Genomic DNA, 22,846 nt, shown 5'->3' with positions numbered 1-22,846 from the left:
TCCAGACATACCTCATTGTATTGCACTTTGCTTTATCACACTCCACTGATAAAGTAATTTTTACAAATTGAAGGTTTGTGGCAACCCTGCTTCAAGCAAATCTATCGGTGCCATTTTTTCCAACAGTGTTATTTTTTAATTAAGGCATGTAAATTTTTTTTAGACATAATGCAATTGTACACTTAATAGATTACAGTATAGTGTAAGCATAACTTTCATATGCATTGGGAAACCCCAAAATTTGTGTGATTTGCTTTATTGCAATACTCACTTTATGGCAGTGGTCTGGAACTCAACCTGCAGTATCTCCAAAGTCTGCATAAACTGTTGCATATGGAATGTGTATATATTCAGTATGTATATACACACACATATATGCACACATATGTTATGCACATGTATATCCTTAAAACAACCAATGAGGTAGGCACTGCAGTTAGCCCCATTGTATAAATGGAGGTACAGAGAGGTTAAGAAACTTGTCGAAGACCTGGGTGGAGGAGAACTGGGTTTGGATGCAGGCAACCATGTTCCCAATTCCACCTGCTTATCCACCAGGCAATACATGGCAAGGGTTATAAACACGTGAGGGACATCATTAGAAAGTTTTTTAAACAAGTGCACATTTGATTCGAAATGGGTATGCCCGGGGGGAATATCTTAAGCCACCAATTCTGATTTTTCATATTTTTTAATACTAAAATATCACACCAACAAATGTATCAGTATTGCTGTTCTTTTAAAAAGCACATTATACAAGGATATTACAATTGCCCAAAGTGGCTTTGCAATGATGAGTACTTGCTAATTACAAATAAAATTTAAAAGGAGGGGAGGGTGGCTGTCTGAGTAAATGCAGTTGTAGATACGGGGTGTGTCGGGTGAAGGACTGGAATTCCACCCAGGTCTTTTCAGCGTGGCTGTACAAGAAAAGGGTGCCATTCGCCTGCTATTTTGTGTTTGATCATGTCCTCCTGTTAATAAACTTGCAGGGGTCTTACTGGACAAACTCCCAGCCATGCTGTAAAAAGGCTTTGTCCTCAGAACATATTTAAATTTCAAATGTATGCCTAATATAATAAACCCAAGCCTCGTGTGGGTTAAATTCTCTGCATAACTCGAGGGGTTGTTTCATTTCACTCCAGCTCTTTGGAGTTCTGCGATTGGGTTTTGTCCACCGCCCCTGCTCCCAAGCTTTTCTTCCTTTCTCGCTGCAATCTGCTAGTGGCAATTAGCCTAAAAGATAGACCTTTGTGTTCTGGTTTAGTTTAAAAAGGCATTAATCTTGGTTATGGGGAATACTCTATGCTGATGTGTGTCTTATTTTCAGCAAGTCTTATTGATCTGCACTTTCCATTCTTCCTTATTAATGTCCAGCAGCTCAACTTTTAAAGGGTCAGATTTCAAAGGGACGACATCCTCTCCTTGGGAAGTACTCCCCCTCGTATTTCTGGAAACCCAAGTAGACTATCCGGCCCCCGATCCATATGCATGGATGGGCTCATGCAGCCATCCTGGGGTTCGAGGGCACAGGGTGCAGCCCAGGAAGCTAAGGGTACTCGAAGGAAAACTTCTCAAGGTCACTGTATAGCTTTTACAGAACACTAAATGCGGGGCGGGGAATCAAGATCACCTCTTCTGAATTTGAGAATCTCTATCTTCCGTTTGCAGGACTGTCTGAACTTAACATTTCAATAGCTGCCTAACCCCAGTGCTGTGCCCCTGCTGTTCAGAGAAACTCTAAATGTAATCATTTCAAAGGCTGTGGTTAATGACAGCCACAGACACTTCAGAGCAGAAAGATCATTCCAACTTCTGGACTTACCTTTTTCAAGTTAATGTCTCATTTTGGAATAATTTTAATTTTATAGAAAAAGTGTGAAGATGATGCTGAGAGTTAATATTGGCATGTTGTGTAAAGAAAGCTAGGAAAAGTGTACAGTTGAGCAATGAACTTCAACACTGCAGGTTTGAACTGCGTGGGTCCATTTATACACGAATTTGTTTCAGTAATAAATACCACAGTGCTGCATCGCCATGGTTGGTTGAATCCAAGGGTGCAGAGGAACCACAGATAAAGGAGTTACGTGTGGATGAACTCCCACATTGCTCAAGGGTCAACTCTATATAATATGTTATTAACCATCCAAGAGATAGAGGAGGCTCAAATACATATACATGTCTGCCTGTATCAGAAAACAAATAGTGGAAAAAGGAACTAAAAACTTTAAAAAAGAAAGAAAGAAAGAAAGAAACTGGTTACCAATAAGGAAAGAGAAGAAAAAGAGAAGAGGTCAGGCCAGACCCTTCTCTAAAAACTACTTGGTTTTGGTATTTACTGTGGCCCTAAGTATCTTACATAATTGAAATTTAAATTCAATTTTTAAAAAGGCAATCCCTAAAATTTGAAAAAAAAAATGGGGGGAAATATATTTACTTGATAGCATAACTACACAGGAAAATTTTCAAGGGACTTAAAACACAAACTCCCTCTGAGATGGAGTATCTCAGACTATCTAATAATTTGACTGTACATCCTTGGTGGGGTGTATATGCCCTAAAGACCAAAACCATTGCAAAAACAAACCTTAAAAACGATTTTTCCGTAATCATATTGTTGGTGGTCAAGTCGACTATTCTTAAATGGTTATGTACAAATATTTGCCTCCCAGATCAAATGATTACCTTAAGAAAAAAGCCTTTTAAATAAAATTTTATTGCAAATTAATATGTATGTATTCTACAAAATGTTGAAGAAGGCAAGTTACCTTAATAAAAATCACCCTTACCCCATCATTCAGAGAGAACCGATATTAACTTTGCATGTCTTTAACTCATTTCCTACGAACGACTAGGTACTTCTCTTACAAAAGTATATATATTCTGAATATATGTTCAGAATATAACCCACTTTTCAAATTTTTAGTACTGCATGAAATTCTTTTCATAGCTCTGACCTAAGTGTTTTCCTGCATCTGCCAGCCTGTAAACTCCATGAGGGTAGGCAGGGCCTCTGAACACTATTTCCCCAACTTTAGCCACATGCCCCAATCTCAAATTTTGTCATATATGCATTAGACCTATTCAGTCATTTACTTAGTATCCTCCTTCAAAGCAACTCACATGTTTTTTTAGCCTAACCTTATGCAATTATCTTCTTGAAATTAGAGGCTTGATAAACTACTTACATATTCTTCTGATATGAATTAATATAAGCACATAACATACAATTCAAATGTTCATCTACACATGGTTCTAAATCATCTTGTGTACAGTCGGAGGTGGGTACACCACATTTTGACAAAGTTTTATAGCATCCTATTTAAAGGCTAAATGGAGTTTAGATTTTGTTGTTGTTGTTGACTTTGTCTATGTGTATTTTTTCTACAAGTTTGAACGCACTCTGAGAGTTGTGTGACCATCCCCACAATCAGGATGCGGGAATGTCCCGTCAGCCCCCAGAATTCCCTCCTGCTGCCCCTTGGCAGACTTTTCTTCTCTGCACAGCGCACCAGTCTCCCACTGTTGGCTCATCAAGTTGTTTCCTCATTTTCTCTTTGATGAGTGACTCGCTTCCTTTCAGTGCTGTTGTGTTTGAAGCCCTCTGGGATCGCTTCAAATTGTAATCAATCTGGGGTTTCTAAGCCCTTATGTAAATACCCAGAGAGACATAACTTATCTGTTTTTTCTTCTACTTTGATTTTCAGAATCCCCCCAAGACTTTTATGCATTTATTAGGAAGTCATGGATTCTGCTGTTTCTGAGTACAATAAAACAAAGAGAAATAGTGTAAACATTTCAAAGATGGAGCATCTTGGATCTAATTCACAATACACAGGGGTGCCTAATTTTGCCTTGGGGGTTCTCTCTTCCATTCCCTCAGTCCTTCCCCATACTCTCGTGGTGGGCAATCCACCCTTACATTAACAAAACTTCCCAGCACACGTGCCACGTCTCCACTAACCTGTGTCCTTGGGAGACATCACTAATCAATTACTGCACTCTTAAACTGACCCCTGATATGCCTCAGAGCCCTTCTCAACACAGCACTCCAGGCAGTTGGTTGGAGGCAGCACACTAGATGAAATATTTTTGCTATCCTAATTTGGTTTTAGGTTGAGATTAAAACAATGTCTTTATCTTGACCTGCTGGGTCTCCTGCCCATAAGTCTTCACTCATCACACCTTGAGGTCCCTCAGCCCCAGCTTGTAGACCCAGCTCTAGATCTTTCCCTAGGGCTGGGAGGTGCATGTGGCTGTAAAAGGGAAGCACCAAGTACTCCTTTAGGGGAGATGGGACTGTGCTGTATCCTGGTTGTAGTGGTGGTTACACAAATTGATATGTGCAATAAAACACATCAAACTGGACACCCAGAAAAAGTCAATTTAAAAAAATGTTAGCACAAGACAGAGTATGTGCTGTGATTACAGAGATGACTGAATCCACCCTAACTTATAAATAAACAAAAAAATACTGAACTAGTCTCCAGCTTGGGTGCTCTGCTGCTGGTGGCAGGTACATCTCATATGTAAGTGGACTTATGACCTGACCCCACTGAGACTACAAAGTGTTGGTTCAAGGGCAAAGAGAACGGTCTGATTTGACCACAGGTGTTGTCGATTCCTGGCAAGCAGGGGCTTTCATACCGGGGTCATGGTTAACTACTTGGGGACCCCAGAGCCTTCCCCCTGCCCCCCTCACTGCTCTGTGAACGCTGCTCACACAGGCCTCTACTTCATTCCTTGGACACCCCTGGAACTTGGACCACAAGTGTCCTGGAAAAGCCCACCTTTCTCCCCTTCCCTCACTTTCTCTGGTCTCTTACTCATCCTTCCAGCTCCCTCCCCCTCTGCCCTTGGCCAACCCAAAAGACGAGTCCCACTTGAATTCACACAGCATCTGTCCTGATCTCAGCCAGGGGAAGCCTTTCTGGAAATGGACTGATTCAATGCAGGGTCAGTTCTTAGCGGGGAGTATGTGTCCCGCATAGTCATTCATTACACATGCTCAGCACACAGCTGGTGTGTTTTGAAGCTATTCTAATGGCCACCAGAAGCAGGTTCTCCCAGTGTGGTCCCAGTCCAGCAGCATCAACAGCATCTGTAAACTTGTCATGAATGCAGAAATTGGGCCCCAGCCAAGACTTACTGAATCAGAAACTCTGGGGGTGCAGCCAAGCAATCAGCCTCTGCACAAACTCTCCAAGTGATTTTTGCACTTGCCGAGAAACAGTGAAGTTTGAGAACCTCTGGTCTAACATCTGGTTCTCATCGTTATTACACATGACAGAGGGCTGTTAAATTCTAACATCCTGGTAAGAAAGGATGGCATCTTGGACAAAGGTGATAGCAATGGCAGTGATGAGAGGTGTTCAGGTATTTTATATAGTTTAATGTTAGAACCAACGGAAGTCACTGAAAAGCTGGATGGTAAAGCTGGGGAGCTTTAAAAAAAAATCAGTGCTAAACACCCCCCCCCCCAATCGTAGGCATTGATATGTTTCTTAAAAGCTTACCAGGTATTTTCTAATGTGCAGCCAAGGTTGAGCACCAACTTAGGAGAGCACTTCTCCAAGGTTAATGGGCATGGGGAGCACCTGAGGATCTTGTTAAACTTCAGTAGGTGGGGGCGCAGCCTGCAAGTCTTCATTTCTAACAAGCGCCCACACGACGCAAGTGTTGCTGGCGCTGCTGGCCCCTGGACCACATGTTGAGTCCCTGGTGCAGGACCCCAGCTCCTTCTGAGGCTCATCAACCTGCCAGCACCCCCTTCTCTCATACCACACATCCAATCAGATGATAAGTCCTGTCAGCATTACCTTAAAGATGTGCAGAGTCTGACGACTACCCCTGGGTGACTATGGTAGCGTCCTAACCTCCTAACTGGTATATCCTGACGTCTGTGCTTTCCCAGTAATGACTATTTTCTGTACAGCAGCCAGAGTAACCATCTTAACCCTTGGCTCAGATCATACTCTGTTGTCCTCTGCTCATCCCCTGTTGGTGGTCCCACAGAATCTGCAACAACTCCTCAATCCTATCCTCCTGACCTCAGTTCCTATCACTCTCTCTGTCACATCTCTCTAGCCATGAGGACCTGAATCTCAAGCCCATTCCTACCACAGAGCGTTTGCACATGCTCTCTCTCTCTCCTGAAAGCTCTTCCCCATGTCCACACTGCTCATTCCCCACTTCTTTTGGGTCTCTGCGTGGCAGGGAGGCCTTCCCTGACCATCCTATTTAATTAACACTCACCCTCCTGCCAACCCATATCACTCTTACTTCCCCTGTGATCTCTTATTCAGTAACAGATTATCCCAAAACTTCATGGCTTAAACTGACAATAATAATTTATCATCTCACTTGGTTTCTGTGAGGCCAACAATTCAGTGAGGATAGCTTAGCTCTGTCCACAATGATTGGGACCTCAGCTGAAAGACAGAAGGCTTGAGGACTGAGATGATCTGAATGCCTCTGTTTACATGCTGGCTGTCACCTGGGAGCACAGCTGGGGCTGTCTTCTGGGACCCTCAGCATGGACTTTTCCTGGGCCCTGGACTTCTTCCAATGTGGTGGCTAGATTCTAAGAGTAAGGATCCCAAGAGATAGAAAGAGGGCCAAGCAGAAACTGTATCCTCGGAAACCACAACACATCACTCTCCACCTCTGTCCCAGATAGAGTTGATCTACTTAACTTCATCATTCTGAAGGCAAAAACAGATTTGTGTCCCTCTCCTTCACGCTAATTACAATGCTAATTAACATATATCAGATGGTAGACTTTCAGGGGGAGGGTGTAGCTCAGTGGTGGGGCGTTTGCTTAGCGTGCATGAGGTCCTAGGTTCAATCCCCAAGTACCTCTGTTAAAAAATAAACCTAATTACTTCCTCCCCCCCCAAAAAAAAACCCCAAACAAACAAATAAAAAAATAAAGTATTAAAAAAAAACAAAAAAAGTTTTAAATCTAATATATATTTTTTGAAAGATAGACTTTTAGAGGGAGAGAAGCTGGCAGTTATAAGGGAAAAGAAAGTATTGGCCTCCTTTCTTTATATTTAGAGTGTTTTCTTTAACAAACAAACAAACTTCCTTGCATATTGGTATCAACAAAGACTATGTTTAAATTTGGATGCTGAATTCTTGGTAATTGAAGGGTTTGAGTCATTCTCTCAGGCTTTCATTCGTGTCTATTACGTAGCAGTTTTATGCTAGTCATTGTGACAAGGGCTAGAGGTCCAATAGTAAGGAGACACACTGTCCTTTCAACCCACCGGCGCAGCACAGCATTAGAGTTCAGCTCTCCCTTGTCATTAACTGTAAACATTGTTTTTCAAATCCATCTACCAAGAACCTCCATGGTGGCCTGTTAGCCCCAGCTGAGTGGCTCCAAACTTGGCAGCCCCATTCTCTTCCTCAGGGTACTTGAAATTCTGATAATTCCTCCAGAAGATTCTCTCAGATCTGTCCTCCATCCATGTTACCTATATATTCAGCTTGATGTGACTTGAAATTTCAGAATTTGATTTTATTCTGGGGGGTTTATTTACTTTTTAAATTCAAATTAAATTCTATTCATTATTTGAAAATCGAAATTTTGTAAGAATGTATGGTATCAAAATGAAAGTCTACAAGATGTCCCAGAGAAAGCCACTATTACTACTTTGGTGTATTTTCCATTAGAGTTTTTTAATGTATAAATTAACATATAGTGTTTATTATCTTTTAACTCTTCATACTATTTTTTGACGAGCTTTTTTCTCTAAACAATACATTCTAGATGTGTGCTGTGCAGTACAGTACTATGAACCTCATGTGAGCATTCAAATTTAAATAAATAAATAATCAAAATTAAACCTTTAGTTCCTCAGCTGCATCTGCCACATTTCAAATACAACACGTGGCTAGTGGCTACCATATTGGGCAGACACAGAACATTTCCATCACTACAGAAAGTTCTTTTAGACAGCAGTGCTCTAGATAACTTTCTATGTCCATGTATAGACTTTCTAATTCATTCTTTTTTTTAATCCCATCATTTTTCTTTGTATGAATATACATCAATATACGTAATCATTTCTACGGATGGACATTGAGTATGTTTCCGGTTTCACAGTTGCAAGCAATGCTCATCAAAGTACATCCTCATACCTAAAAACGTGCCTCACTCTGCAGAATAAAGTCCCAGAAGTGAAAATATTCAGTCAAAAGTTGGAAAATTCTATTCAAATTTTCAGTTTTAAAAATAAAACTTCTGTTCTCCAGGAGATAAGACTGAGAGTAGCTGTTCCTACTAGTTAATCTGTCTGATTATGTATCAATATAGGATAGAAGAAAGGGTAAGAAGAAAGGGTGGCCTTGGGTAATTACAGTTTGTTAAGTTGCATCTTAAGTGCAAATTTGGTTTTGAAACCAGTGTAGAAAGTAAAAAACACAGTCAAAAAAAAAAAAAAAAAGCCCTAAAAAATCCCTTAAGTTGTGAATAAAGTACAATCTGACTCGGTGCACATTATACCTTCTCTTAATAATCTGACGTAGCCTGTCATTCCTCTATGGCAGGAAGCACTGAATGTTTAATGGGCCAAGAGCCAGATTAAAAAGTGGCTTCACTTTGGGTATCAATTTTCCCATCCATAAAATAGGTAGATTGAAATTCCCAAACACCTTTCCAAACCAAAATGGCCTATGACTCAAAAAAAGTCATACTGGCTAGACAATATGCATTTAGTGACTGCCCATGAGAAACAAAATATAGCACCATAAAAGCTAGATTTATAGAGAAAGTAATTAGTCACTCATTCATAAAATGTTGTTGATGAATCCAGTATTATAACACAGTGTTTCTCAAGCCACTCACTATTTTACAGTATCCAAATAGATTTTGCGTACACCAATTTCCACTTCTGCAGACAGGTTTTCTGAGAAAAAGGAAACAAATGAGTGAACAAATGATTTCTGCCTGGAGGCACATTCAAGAAGGCAGAGCACAGAGGAAGCTGTCCTACACGGCATGGCTGTCCCACTAAGTTAAGGAGACAGATACTGGAGTTCAAAAAGTCTGAGGCAACTGGAAGTTGTTGGGTAGAATTCTAGAGAGAAAGGAACAACAGAGAACAACAGTGCTCTACATGAGGAGTCCTTTTCAGTCTTTGCTGAATGATAAGACATGTGAGCATAGAGTGGAACTCTACAATATTGAGCTAAGAGTGACTGGGGAGCTTTGAACCAAACAATTCTCAGATCTCAGCGCTGGAGATTTTCAAATTCCTACCATTCTGATAGGAGAGCTCTCATTGATCACTCAGGATATTTAGAAAAGACCACAAAATGGCCACTTCTTAATAGTGAGGATATCCTTAGACTGCTCTAGTTCTGTTCTAACAACGCTTATAAACAAGCCTCAAAAGGAGCACATTGAACTACAGGTAACTTAACTGACTGCTAGAGCAAAGTCTAACACCTCTTGATCCAAAAACAATGAAATGCAGATATTCAATAATTTAAAATCACAATGTCCAGTATCTAATAAAAAAATTACTAGACAAGCCAATAAGCAGGAAAATATGACCCATAACCAGGAAAAATATCAGTCAATAGAAACAGACCCAGAATTGAAGAGATGGTGGAATTTGCAGACAAGGGCATTACAACAGCTCTTATAACTCTATTCAGATATTTAAAGGAAAACATGAAAAGTGGGGAGGGAAATGAAAGATTAATAAAAAGAACTAAATGGAAAATTTACTGGATAATATTGACAGAATTTTAGACACTGCAGAAGAAAAGCTTAATGAATGTGAAGACATGACGATAAAAACTATCCAAACTGAGAGACGGAAAAGACAAAGATTAAAAAACATGAACAGAGTCACAGTGACCCACGGGCAATATCAAGTAGTCTAACGTGTAATTGCAGTCTCAGAATAAGAGGAGAGAAGAGGGGTAGAAAAAATATTTGAGGAAATAAAGGCCAAATTTTTTCAAGGTTGGGGAGATGTATCACTTCACAGAACCAAGAAACTAAATGAACCCAAAGCAAGATAAAAATGTAACCACACCAAGATACATCGTAATCAAATGCCTCAAGCTTTTCTCTGTCATCCTGGTGTGTGTGATTGACTCTGTTTCTTACCATGTCCTCTCACAAGACTTTCAGGATCAAGCATTTCCTGGCCAAGAAAGCAGAATTATGCCATTCCTCAGTGGATCTGGATGAAAATTGGTAATAACATCAGGTACAACTCCAAGAGGAGACATTGGAGAAGAGCCACGCTGAGACTACAAGGATTCACACATGAGCTGGCACACAGATTCTGCCCTGTCAAGGGCACTTGCATGTTACCATTTCACTGAAAACCACCACTATCTGGACAGCTGGATGTGTTTTATTGAGAAAATGATCTTTCTCTTTGTTTCAATGTTTCTGCACCAGTAAGTTGGCTCAGAAATAAATATGTGAGACCTTTTGGTGGGAAAAAAAAAAAAAAAAAACAACCAAAAAACAACAAATTCCTGAAAACCAATGACTAAGAGAAAATCATAAAAGTAGCCAGAAAAAAAAAAAAAGTTGACTATACAGGAAGAAAGAGAAGAGCTATATTTCTTGTTAGATCTTATGCAAGCCAGACAAAATGGAACATCTTTGCTGAAACTGTCGACCTAGAATTCAGTACCCAGTGAAAATATCTTTCAAAAATGAGTGCAGGAGAAAGATCTTTTTAAACAAACAAAAATGAGAGAATTTGTCATCAGCAGAATGCACTGCAAGAAATGATAAAGAACATTTCTCAGAAGGAAAATTACTTGATAGAAAATTGGATTACACAAAGGAATAAAGAATGCCAAAAGTGATAAGTATATGGATAAATATAAAATACTTCTTTTTTCCTACTTCTGTTTTTAATGTCTTTAAAAGATAATTGAATTACAGCATGGAAACAGAGGGGGAAGGAAATTTTACAATGGAGAAACCTAACAAATGCTACCTCAGACAGGCACTCAAAGTTAACATCAACAGTGTTGATAGTACCTACCCTTGATAAGATGTGATGAGAATGGCTTTACCGCCATGGTCTTCCTCCCACAGACATATAACATTAGACAAATCCCAACTGAGGACATTCTGCAAAATACCTGACCAGTATTCCTCAAAACTGTCAAATAAAAAAACAGGAACAGTCTGAAAACTTACGACAACCAAGAGGAGCCGAAGGAGATATGACAACTAAATATCACGTGACACACTGAAAAGGGGTCCTAGCCCAGAAAAAAAGATATTAGATAAAAACTAAAGGAGCCTCAATAAAGTATCCACTTGAGTTGATGATAATGTATCAATATTGATTCATTAATTGTAACTAATGTACCATGCTAATGTAAGATGTTAATAATAGGGGAAGCTTTACTGTTTAAAACAAAATTGACTATTTAAAGCAAAAATAACTAAGTATTTTAGGGTTTATAACATAAGTGGTAGTAAAATCTATGACAAAGCACAAAAGACGTGGGGGAAATAGAAATATTTTGCTACAAGGTTTTTTACATTATATGTGAAGTATTATAATAGCATTTGATGGTGGACTGTGATAAGTTAAGATGCGTATGATGAGCCCTAGAGTAACCACTAAAAAATAAAAAGTATAGCTAATAATACAGTAGTGGAGGTAAAATGGAATCCTAAAAATTAACTAAGTTAACCCAAGAGAAGGTAGAAAAAAGAAATGAACAGATGAGGCAATAGGAAACAAAGAGCAATACTGTAGACTTAACTCCAATCATATCAAAAATTACTATAAGTGTAAATGACCTAAATATTTCAATTAAAAAGTCAGAGATTATCAGGCTGCATAAAAAGGCAAGGCCCAACTATATCCTGTCTCCAAGAAACCCATTTTAAAAATAAAGATATAGAGATTAGAAATAAAGAACTGAAAGAGAAACACCAAGCTAATACAAAGCAAAATAAAGTGGAGTGGCTATACTAATTGCATACAAAGTAAACTCCAGTATAAGAACTATTATCAGTGATAAAATGGGACATTTCAAAATGAAAATGGGGTCAATTCACGAAAGGACATAATCCTAAATCTGTACATCTTTAATAACACAGAACTGAAAGAACAATACAGGAACATAGTATGGAACTCAAAACAAACAAAAAGATAAATTGACACATGGACTGGGAGTTTATCTGTGAAATAAATTCCTATAAATTGAATTGCTGGGTCAAAGTACATATTGATTTAAAATTTGCTAAATACTGCCAAATGGCTGTCAATGGGAGATGGTCTAGTAAAGGAACAGTTGCTGTTAATAATCTAATAAGAATAATAGCTAAGATATTTTTGGAGTACCTACTATGTGCCAGGCTATAATGATTTATTAACTTTTTACTCTGAGAGAGGCAACTCTGCTTCTCTCCCATTTTATTGAAGACTTCTGGGATAGAGGATTATAAAAGGGACTGTGGATTCAGAGAGGGCAGATATTGCCCGTTATGCTTATCACAAATCCTGGAAATCTTCACTTACATACATTTTAAATTTTTCCTGTAGGACTGGGTAGCTAAAACTGGAGAATAGAGTAGCCAATTCATCTTCCAGGAGTTCCTCTCTCACAGGATTGCTTTGCTTTGCTTTTTCGCTCCAGAGGCTGGAAGCTGCCTTCCAATATGATTTTCCTAGTGGACACTGAGATGTGAATTTCATGTCGTTTTCACACATCATGAAATAATCTTTTGGTTGCTTCTCAACCATTTGGCCAAAATAAAGTGCTTCACCTAAATTGAACACCATATCCCTCTCTTTCAAAGATTTTCCACCACCTTCGCACCCCTACCCTGCCCCCACCCAGCTTAACATGCTTCCTTCTATTGTGAAAAGAAAATTCCATGAATGCAGAAGCCAAGACTCATGAATTTTCTTTTTTTTTTTTCCTCCTCAAGGTGCTTACCTAAGATGAGCTTTGTGATTGGAATGCAAAGGGGCATCCAGTAGACTCCCAATCGCATTAGAGAAGATAAGCAGTTATCAGATGGTTTGACTGATTGAGTGGTTAAGTATTTTCCTGAGGAAGCCACTTTCAACATTGCCTTCTGAGGGGCTTAATGAACTGAATCTAGCCTCCTGAAGTCATGGTTGCTAACTTTTGCTTTTGCTATACTAATTTTTTTTTTCTGATCCATTGCAGCCAACACAGGTTTTGATTTTAAAAATTAAATGGGCTAGAAAATCTCCCAGTTTTTTTGCCTACTAAGGCAATCTCCAAATCACTGAATGTGATCTCCACTGTAATCATGGGGTCATGTTTTCTAAAATGGGGAGATGGGTCAAAATAAGATTATTTTAGGGTTTTCTTCTAAGATGAAATCTTTCTTTTCTGAAAGTAAAATTCCAAGCTGAATTGAGAGCCACTGGCAATACATCCTAAAGTGAAAAACCTTGTGGACTTAAAGAAAAAAAAATTCACAATTGGCCCCATTTTTAACCAACTTTTTTTTTTTTCCCTTTTTGACTAAAGACATTATCAGCATTTGAAAAAAGTCCCTTCACTGAACAAGTTGTAATATTCATTATAATCATAAAAATGACCAGGATTTAAAAAGCCAGCTGCCAAGCCAGTGAGAAAGAGCTTAACAGGACTTCTGGGCAGAGAAGCCCAGGGAGATTTTGAGTCTGCAGTGAGTAACTTGAAGGGAAATCCTGACTCCAATTATCGAGCAAAGACAAAATCCCTTGAATCCTTTCAATACATCCATCTTCTCTGGCCAAATTGTATTCTTTCTCCCTCGCCCCACCCTACCCCTCCAGCATTTCCATAAACAATATGACCATGGGCTGAGCTCCGTGGTCAGCAAATAAAGGCAGAGAGCTAAGTAAATTTGCTTCCTAGCAATTATTTTTGTGAGGTCACGGAGTTAAGCATTAAAAGACCACTACTGCAAGCGAGGGCATTCAGTAACTGTATGATTTGTGCTGCAAAACTGATAAAAGAACCCAGCCACAATTCTACTTTCATACCCGCAGAAATCATTGACCATGGGGTCTTTGTTCCCTAAATTCATCTAAGAGGAATCTTTCACGTGAATGCCTCTGCATTCCAGCTAATCCCCTCCTGCCCTCTGCTTCCCAAAGAAAGTCCATTTGGTCATTTGGTCTGAGTCTCCACCTGCAAATTATCAGGATAATTATGATCTAGGAAAAAAAAAATGAAAGACTGTAAAAGAAAGCCAGAGCAAAAAATACGAAAAAGAAAAAAAAAAAAAAACTCCACCAAGATCTTTAGTATCCGGAGCAGAAATGAGCAAAATTTTTCTTTAAAGAGGCAGAGAGAACATTTTTGGCTTTGAGGCTCATAGGGTTTCTGTGGTGAGACTGCTCAGCTCGGTGTATGGAATGAAAGCTTAATAATGTTGGCAGCTGGGTTCCAATAAAACTTTATGGACACCCCAATTTGAATTTATATAATTCTTCTGTGTTATAAAATTAGTATTCTTTTGATTGGTTCTCAGCCATCTAAAAATGTAAAAATCACTCTTAGCTCATGGGCAGATTTGGTCCAGGGACTGTAGTTTACAAACCCTCGATCTAGAACGATCTGGCCTTAGAAACCTCGGTCGGTCTGAATGATGTGGATCATATCTGAAGGGTCTCACTACAGTTACAGGCAAGTGTGGACGCTTGACAACACAGCTGGACAATGATTTCTGGCCTTTAATATCCTACTCACAATGTAATGAGGAATTCCAGGAATTCAAGCCAGGAAACTGGACTTCATGCCACATACACTGAAATTAGGCTTTTAATTACAAACTAACCCATCCAAATCCTAGGAAACTTAGCATTCTGGTCCAACAGCAGACTGTCACCCAAAGGCCTTCTTATAAGCCATGCTTCTCAACCTTGGCACAACTGACATTTTGGGCCAGGTAATTTTCTGTTGTAGGGGCGGTCATTCTGTGCATCGTAGGATGCTATGCATCCTCTACCCGTAACAAGATGCTGGTTGCACCTCCCAAGTTGTGACAACCAAAAGTGTCTCCAGATATTGCCAAATGCCTCCAGACGAGCAGAGCCATCCCCAGCTGAGAATCACTGATCTAAATCAGCTCTGCCAATAGAACTTGCTGTGATAATGGCAATGTTCTATATCTGGGCTGTCTACTAACAATTTGCTGCTTGTGGGTACTGGGTACTTGCAATTTGCTAGGAAGCTGGAGGAGCTGAACTTTTAAATTTAATTAACTTTAACTACTTTAAAGTTAAATTTAAGTAGCCGCATGTGGCTGGTAGCTACTGTATTGGATGTGCTGTTCTGAATCATAACCACCTCCCGCCTGCTCAGCCCCGCTAGCATATGAGAGGCAGCACAGCTTTATGTTAAGTGCAGGGACTAAAGTCAGACCCCGATTCTGATGTTCCTTCATGTATTCAGTCAACACATATTCACTGAGTATCTGCCACGTGTCTACCACTGTGCCACAGATCCACAGGTGAACAAGACGAATACATTCCCTGTCCTTACAGGGCTTTCATTCTAGTGATGAGGAGAGAACAAAATAGAAATTTAAAAGAAGTGATTGAAAGTCATAATCAGGGATCTCTGCAATAGAGAAAGCTGGTTGGGAGAGGTTCTCTTTTAGATGGGATATTCTGGAGATGGCTCTCCAAGCGATATTTAAATTAAAATTGCAATGTGAATTGCTTAACACAGTACACAGTGGAATAGAACAAAGGCTTAATGAATGTGAGTTGCTCTTCCTCTTAAAAGCCAGCATTCCTTGACCTTTTATGACATTTCCTCCTTGCCAGGAACTCTTCTAATCCTTATAACAGTTTTACATCTATTATCCCCATTTTGCAGGTGAGGAAAACTAAGGCACATTAACTTGTCCAACGTTGCGCATCTAGGATGGGAGAGCAAGGATTAGAACCCACGCAGCCAAAGGGAATCTGTGCCTGCTATGATAGGGAACTTAGCAACTCATTTGAGTTTTCCAGAGCACCCTGGTCCAAAATATACTGGCATCAGTTTTTAAAGAGCCAGGCTTTACAAACTAGAGGTAGGGAAATAATAAGGTGGCTTTCCTGTCCTAGGGAAGAAGGACTTCTGCATTCCTCATCTCTTAATTGAAATCTCCTAGCCACTGAGAACTCTTCTGTAATAAACTGTAACTTGTCTTAGATGTGTGAAATCTCTGGTTTCCAGGCGCTATGAAAAACATTGCCTTTGCTTTATAATTTCTAGTGAAATATGAGGCACTGAGTCAGCTAGGAGACTCTCAGCTGCACATAAGTGAGAAATTTCAACTCACATTTCCCCAGTAATAGCCCTGAAGCCCTGACCATCAGAATGAGGAGGCTACATCTTCTGACAGCATTCACACCAAGGTAGTCCTCAAAAGACAGTCAATTCTCATCATTCCAGAATTACATATTTTAGCCTACTGGCTAACATGTATTTGTAACCCCCAAATCAACACTCCCCATTCTTTCTTGGTCATTTGCAGACATGTGCAGAGCTGGCCAGACACATGCTCTGCCTTCTTAGTCCAGCTCTCATACTATAAACAATGTCCTTTTTTCTATCCATTTAGTGCCCAGGTTTTTCACATCTTTGTGCTTCTTGTTGATTTCACTGTTTAAAATGGTCCCTAAGCACAGGGCTGAAGTGCCGGCTACCGTTCCTAATTCAGGAGGCTGTGATGTGCCTTATAGGGAAAATACACGCCCAAAACCAGTTCCCATTAGCAGTCAGTCCCCTTCCTCCCCTCCCTCCAGCCCCTGGCAACTACTAATCTAATTCTGTCTTTATGGATTTGCCTATTCTGGACATTTCATGTAAACGGACTCATACAGTACGTGGTCCTTTGCGTCTGGCTTCTTTCACTTAGCGTAACATTTTGAAGGTCCATCCATTTGTAGATGAATCAGTACTTCATTCCTTTTTGCTTGCTTTTTTAATCAGTTTCTCCTCCTCCTCCTTCTTCTTCTTTTTTTTTTCTTGCTTTAAATTTATCTTCTTTCTGTACACAAGAAATTGTAACTGACTGTACATTGTAACTGACTATACTTCAATTTAAAAAAATTATCTTAACGATTTTTAAGTGTACGTTATGACATTGTTAACTGTTACCACATTGTTGTAGAGATCGCTAAAACTTTTTCATTGTGTACAACTGAAACTCTATACCTATTGAATAACAACTCCCTGTTTTCCCTCCTTGCAGCCCCTGGCAACCACCATTATGCTTTTGATTTCAGTGGGTCTGACTACTTTAGGTACTTGTTACAAATGGAATTGTATAGTAACGGTCTTTTGTAACTGGTTTATTTCACTTAGTATAATGTCCTCTAGGTTCATCCATGTTGCAGCACAGGAAAAGACTTCCCTCTTTTTTGAGGCCGAGTAATATTCCATTGCACGTATATACCACATTTTCTTTATCCATTCATTCGTTGCTGGCCACATTTAGACTACTTAACACATCGTGACCGTTGTGAATAATGTGGCAAAGAACATGGGTGTGCAAGGGTTTCTTCAAGATCCTGTTTTCAGTTCTGTAGGATATATACCCAGATGTGAGATTACTGGACCTTCGGGCAGTTCTATTTTTAATTTTTTGAGAAACCTCCATACTGTTTTCCATAGCAGCTGCAGCATTTTACAATCACACCAACAGAGGGTTGTAATATTCTGTTTTGTTTTGTTTTGATAGTAGCCATCCTAATGAGTGTGAAGTATATCCCCTTGTGGTTTTGATTTGCATTTTCCTGATGATTAGGGATGGTGAGCATCTTTTCATTTGCTTGTTGGCCATTGTGTATCTTCTTTGGATAAATGTCTATTCAAGTCCTTTGCCCATTTTTCAGTCAGGCTATTTGTTGTTGTTACTGAGTTGTAGAAGTTCTTTATATATTCTGGATTTAACCCCTTATCCAATATATGGTTTCCAGATATATTTCATTGGTTGCCTTTTCACTCTGTTGCTGGTTTCCTTTGCTGTGCAGAAGTTTTTAAGTTTGATGTAGTCCTTTTTGTCTATTTTTTGCTTTTGTTACCTACGCTTTTGGTGTCAGATCCAATAAATCATTGCCCATTCCAATGTCATGAAGACTTTGCCCTATGTTTTCTTCTGGGAGTTTTAGTTTCAGACCTTATGTTTAGCTTTTTATTCTGTTTTGAGTTAACTTTTGTATCTGGTGTAAGATATGTTTAGATTTTTATTCCATTTTGAGTTAACTTTTGATTTTGGTGTAAGATAAGGGTTTATCTTTATTCTTTTGCATGTGGATAACCAGTTTTCCCAGCACCATTTGTTGAAATGATTATCCTTTCCCCATTGTGTTATCTGGGCATCATTTTTGAAGATCATCTGATCGTACACACGGGTTTATTTCTGGACTCTCTGTTATGTTCCATTTTTCATTTCTTTTTATGATTGAATAATATTCCATTGTATGGATATACCACATTTTACTTATGTATTTATCAGTAAGTAGATAGTTGGATTGTTTCTACTTTTTGGCTATTAGAAATAATGCTACTATAAATATCCTTCTACAAGTTTTTGCATAGATATATGTTTTCAATTCTCTTGACTATATACCTAAAAATAAAATTTCTGAATCAATGGAAATTCTATGCTTAATATTTTGAGGGACTGCCAAATAGTTTTCCAAAGTGACTGCACCGTTTTACATTCCCACCAGCCATGTGATAGGATCCAAGACCACACTGTTGCTAAGTGTCACTCTAGCCTTTCAACACCAAGTCGTGTGGAATTTTTCTTCCTTAATACTTCCCTGAGGCCCTAGGAAACAAACACATAAATTTCATATATGAATTATTTATTCAATCACATTCTGGAAAAGCCATAAAACCTTGCATGACAAAATATATATCACACTTTCATTTTTCTTTGCATTTCACTCAAGGGAAATATAAATATATATTTCCAAGTTAAATATAAGTTATATTCTGTTACAAGGAACTATGAAGTCAAATAGGGATTGTGTGACATGCTGATATTACAATTTAATACCAATAAAAATATCAATCTAACATTCAATTAGGAGATTTTTAAATTGAGATATAATTGACGTATAACATTGTGTGAGTTTAAGGTGTAGAACATGCTGATTTGATATATTTACATATTGCAATATGATAGCCACCACAGTTTTAGCTAATACTTCTATTACCTTTCTTTTTTAATTTATTTTTTATTTTTATTTTTTGACTCACATTTATTTATTTATTTTTTGGCAGGGGGAGGGAGGTAATTAGGTTTGTTTATTTGTTTGTTTGTTTTAGAAGAGGCACTGGGGATTGAACCCAGGACCTCATGCATGCTAAGCATGCGCTCTACCACTTGAGCTATACCCTCCCCCCACATCTTTCTTTTTTTAATTTAAGATCTAGTCTCTTAGCACTTTTGAAGTCTATAATACAGTGTTATTGATCAATTATAAGATTTAATTAAGTAAAGAAAGGTCAATATCTATTGTGACGTATAGGTTTTTCTTAAAAAAAAAAAAAAAGGAGTTCCAAATGAGGAAGATATGAAGGATCAAATTATTTGCTTTTTCCTTCAATTTACAGACACCAAGATTAAACCTGGGATGTCTCTCCCCATCTCAGAGGCTAATTTGGTTTTCATCACTGACAGGTAGCATATCTTTCTGGGGGGGAGGAAAAAAAACCCTCATCCTTAAATGAAGCCTATTTCAGGGCGAATGTTGACTGATGAGTAAAGTACCGCCTTATTGATTTGTCAAGGAATTCTTCTCCCTGCTGAGAAGCAAAAGTTGTCGCTTTGTTTTTCTTTCTAGCAGCATCACTGTTAAATTCCTCACCAGGGAGGAGGGAAATGTGAACAGTCAATCCCTAGAACCCTTCTGTTCAAACTCAGTGGAAAACTGCATCTGTGCCGGGCAGACCAGGACAGAGTTTCTCCCAAGTGAGCAGCGTGGTGGGAAGAATCCTCGAGGACATTTAATAAGGTTTAATCCAGCTTGTGGCTGAAGCAGCTTGGGCGTGTAAATTGCCGGAAGCGCCCAGAACTAAGGATGCGCCTTCAGAAGCTTTGTCAGGAAGGGGTGGCATCAAGGATCATAAACTGCCCTGTGGCTTTTCAGGACTTTATGAGCTCCCAGGCCTCCTGCACAATGGGCTGCAGGATGATTCTTAACACCTCATTAAGGTTGTTTTTTACCAAATGCTAATAATAAAAAGGAGCCCTAAAAGCCTGGCTCATTTTTATTCAGGAGCCTCTCCTCTGGAATATAAAAAGATGTCATAAAATGGAAATACAATGGAGAGCCCACATCTTGGGCAGACTCATTAAAATGTTTGAGTTGACAGGAATCGGGGAAGTCAAGGCTGGGCCCTTGGGGGTGGGAAACCGTCCTGCCCTCCTGGCCAAGGTGCCTTCAGTCTCCTGAGAAATGTACCGCCAGAGAAGTGTATCCAGCTCCATCTCCAACCGCGAAATATTATTTTGAACTTTTTCTTTCTGATCACAGCATGGCTTTGCCAATGGTGCGTTTTCATAAACTATCTCCAGAGCTCTCTTAGTTATTGTATAGTCTGTGGCATCTATTAGGACCAAAACTAATTAAAAAAAAAAAAAAGCGGGATCAGTGCTAAAAAGAAGGGTATATTCATAAATCCCAGAGCAATGTCAGGAGTTCTTGCATCTAAGCCCCGGAAGTTGTTCTTGTTTCTGGAGATTCTGGTGTGACACCCAGCAGTCAGATTTGGAGACCTGCTCCGTCGCCATCCAGCTGTGTGGCCCTGGCGTGGGCCCTCTCCTCTCTGTGCCCTGCCTCCTGCTCTGTAACCTAAGACTGAGTGAGCATCGCCTTCCCTGCCTCTGAGATAGGTTCTGAGGATTGAATGAGATGATGCTGGCTGGTAACATGCTTGGCGAGAAGCCTGGCCGGCAGACAGTCCTCAGTGAATGGGACTTAGGAGTCATCCAGTCATGCGTGTGACATGTATTTCCTGGGCACTTGTTTTGTGCCTAGCGCTGGTCCGGCAGCAGACAGACACAAAATCTGTACCCTCCTAAGCTGACCTTTGGGTAATTGTTCTCCAACATGCAGGAGGGCGAGGGCAGGAGGGATCTAAAAGCCCCCATGCCTCTTGCGAGGTGTGAGACTCTAGGTGAATCTCCCGAGCTCTGGGGTGACGCGGTGCATCAGGAGCCGTGGATCTTTTCTTGGTTTAGACCAGAGTTTCTCAGCACTATTGCCATTCGCCGCTGATGGTCCTTAGCTGGGGGAGAGGGGGGCCGTCCTGTGCACTGAAGGATGTCTCACAGCATCCTTGGCCTCAACTCACTAGTGCCAGTAACACCCCCCCCCCACAGTTGTGACAACCACAGGTGTCTCCAGACATTGCCACGTGTCCCCTGGGGACAAAATCCCTTCCATTTCCTCATCTCTGAGCTGGAATAATGATCTTATCTATTTCACAGATAGTTAGATGTGGGAAAGGCATGAAATCGAGTCTTGCCTGGCACATCTTAAGCCTCTATAAAAGGGATGTTTTCAACTCGCACCTCTGGAGAGGACTTCGGGGAGGCCAGGGTTTCTCTTTGGTCGCAGGTCCTCTGAATTCCGACACACGATGAATTTGGTGGGGAAATCTCACCTCCTCTGGTCTTGAGAGCACCCAGGTGGTGAGGTGGCCAGGACGGGGTCTGCGCCGCCCGGCCAGTGGACATCTGCGAGTGGTTGATTGCCCATCTTTCCAGCTTGGCCTTTGCCAATGAAAAGGTCCAGACAGTTACAGAAAATTAGACTTGACTGTTGAACGTACAAACGCAGTTCAGCTGCAAGCCTGACCCTCTGGGAGCTTTCTCCTGCCCCACTGGGTAATGAGCAGAGTATGCTTGCTTCTGTGTCTCTTTTGTGGGGAGTTTCTGGAAACCCCAGAAATCCCCATTTGTGCATGTGGCTGATGAAGAAAGAAGAGGAGGAGAGTTAGAGCGGTTCGGAGTGTGGGCTGTGGACTGGGGACGCTGTTGCGGTGTGACCTCGGGCAGGCCACCTCCGCTCTCTGAGCCGCAGTCTCTTCGCCTGTCAGATAGTTGGGAGGATTAAGCGGAAAAAAAAGCAAATAAAGAGCTATCTTTGCATGACCCATCGTAGAACCCAAGACGTGGTAGCTAACTATGAAAAAATACTCTGCTGCCCTGCTGAGTCCCAGGCATCACTTGCCCTCCAGGTACAGAGGAAGGAAGCGGCTTATTCGTCCAGGTTTGCCTGCCACTGTCCCAGGTTTAGTCCTGAAAGTCTGGGGGCCCAGGAAATATTTAAGTCCTGGACAAACTAGGGATGGTTGGCCACCTCAAGGAATGACTTTGAAAGTGATTTTCTGGCTCAGCGTCCTGGGCAGAGAGGCCAGGAGGGTAAAACTGTGACTGGCTGGTGCTCTGGGGGAAGCTGTGAGCCCCTCACCGCGTGGGCTGCTCCCGGAGAGAGTCTGCTTTGTGAGTTTCGAGGGGAGGTTTACGAGCACTCTTCTTGAAGGTTTAATGGTCCCGGGTGATTTATCTTATCTGGAGAGTCATTGCTATAAGGAGAAACCTGCTTCTCCCAGCTTCTGCTTTCCTTTACCATCAAACCTTTCATCTTCTCTGAGCGTCGTCTCCATCCTCCATAAATAACCTTATTACGGCCACACAAAGGCAGGGCCCTGGCCGCCTGCAAGACTGGACTTCTCAAACCGTGGTTTCATAAACCAGTTTGACCAGAACATGGCAACACTTCATAGGATCCACTGGGGACTTTTACATGGGTGGGAAGATGCAGGGGGACTAGGGTGTCAGGTCCATGGGTTG

General features: G+C 40.4%; 1 pseudogene; it reads left to right on the top strand.

Annotated features, from left to right (window-relative positions):
* The first annotated feature begins 8,293 nt into the window (after window positions 1–8,293).
* Window positions 8,294–11,353, top strand: LOC116657775 (annotated as a pseudogene).
* The last annotated feature ends 11,493 nt before the right edge of the window (window positions 11,354–22,846 follow it).

The sequence above is a fragment of the Camelus ferus genome, chromosome 19 (genome assembly GCF_009834535.1).
Source record: "Camelus ferus isolate YT-003-E chromosome 19, BCGSAC_Cfer_1.0, whole genome shotgun sequence".
Classification (NCBI taxonomy): domain Eukaryota; kingdom Metazoa; phylum Chordata; class Mammalia; order Artiodactyla; family Camelidae; genus Camelus; species Camelus ferus.
The sequence above is the reverse complement of the archived record's forward strand: the minus strand, read 5'-3'. Positions and strand labels throughout refer to the sequence as shown.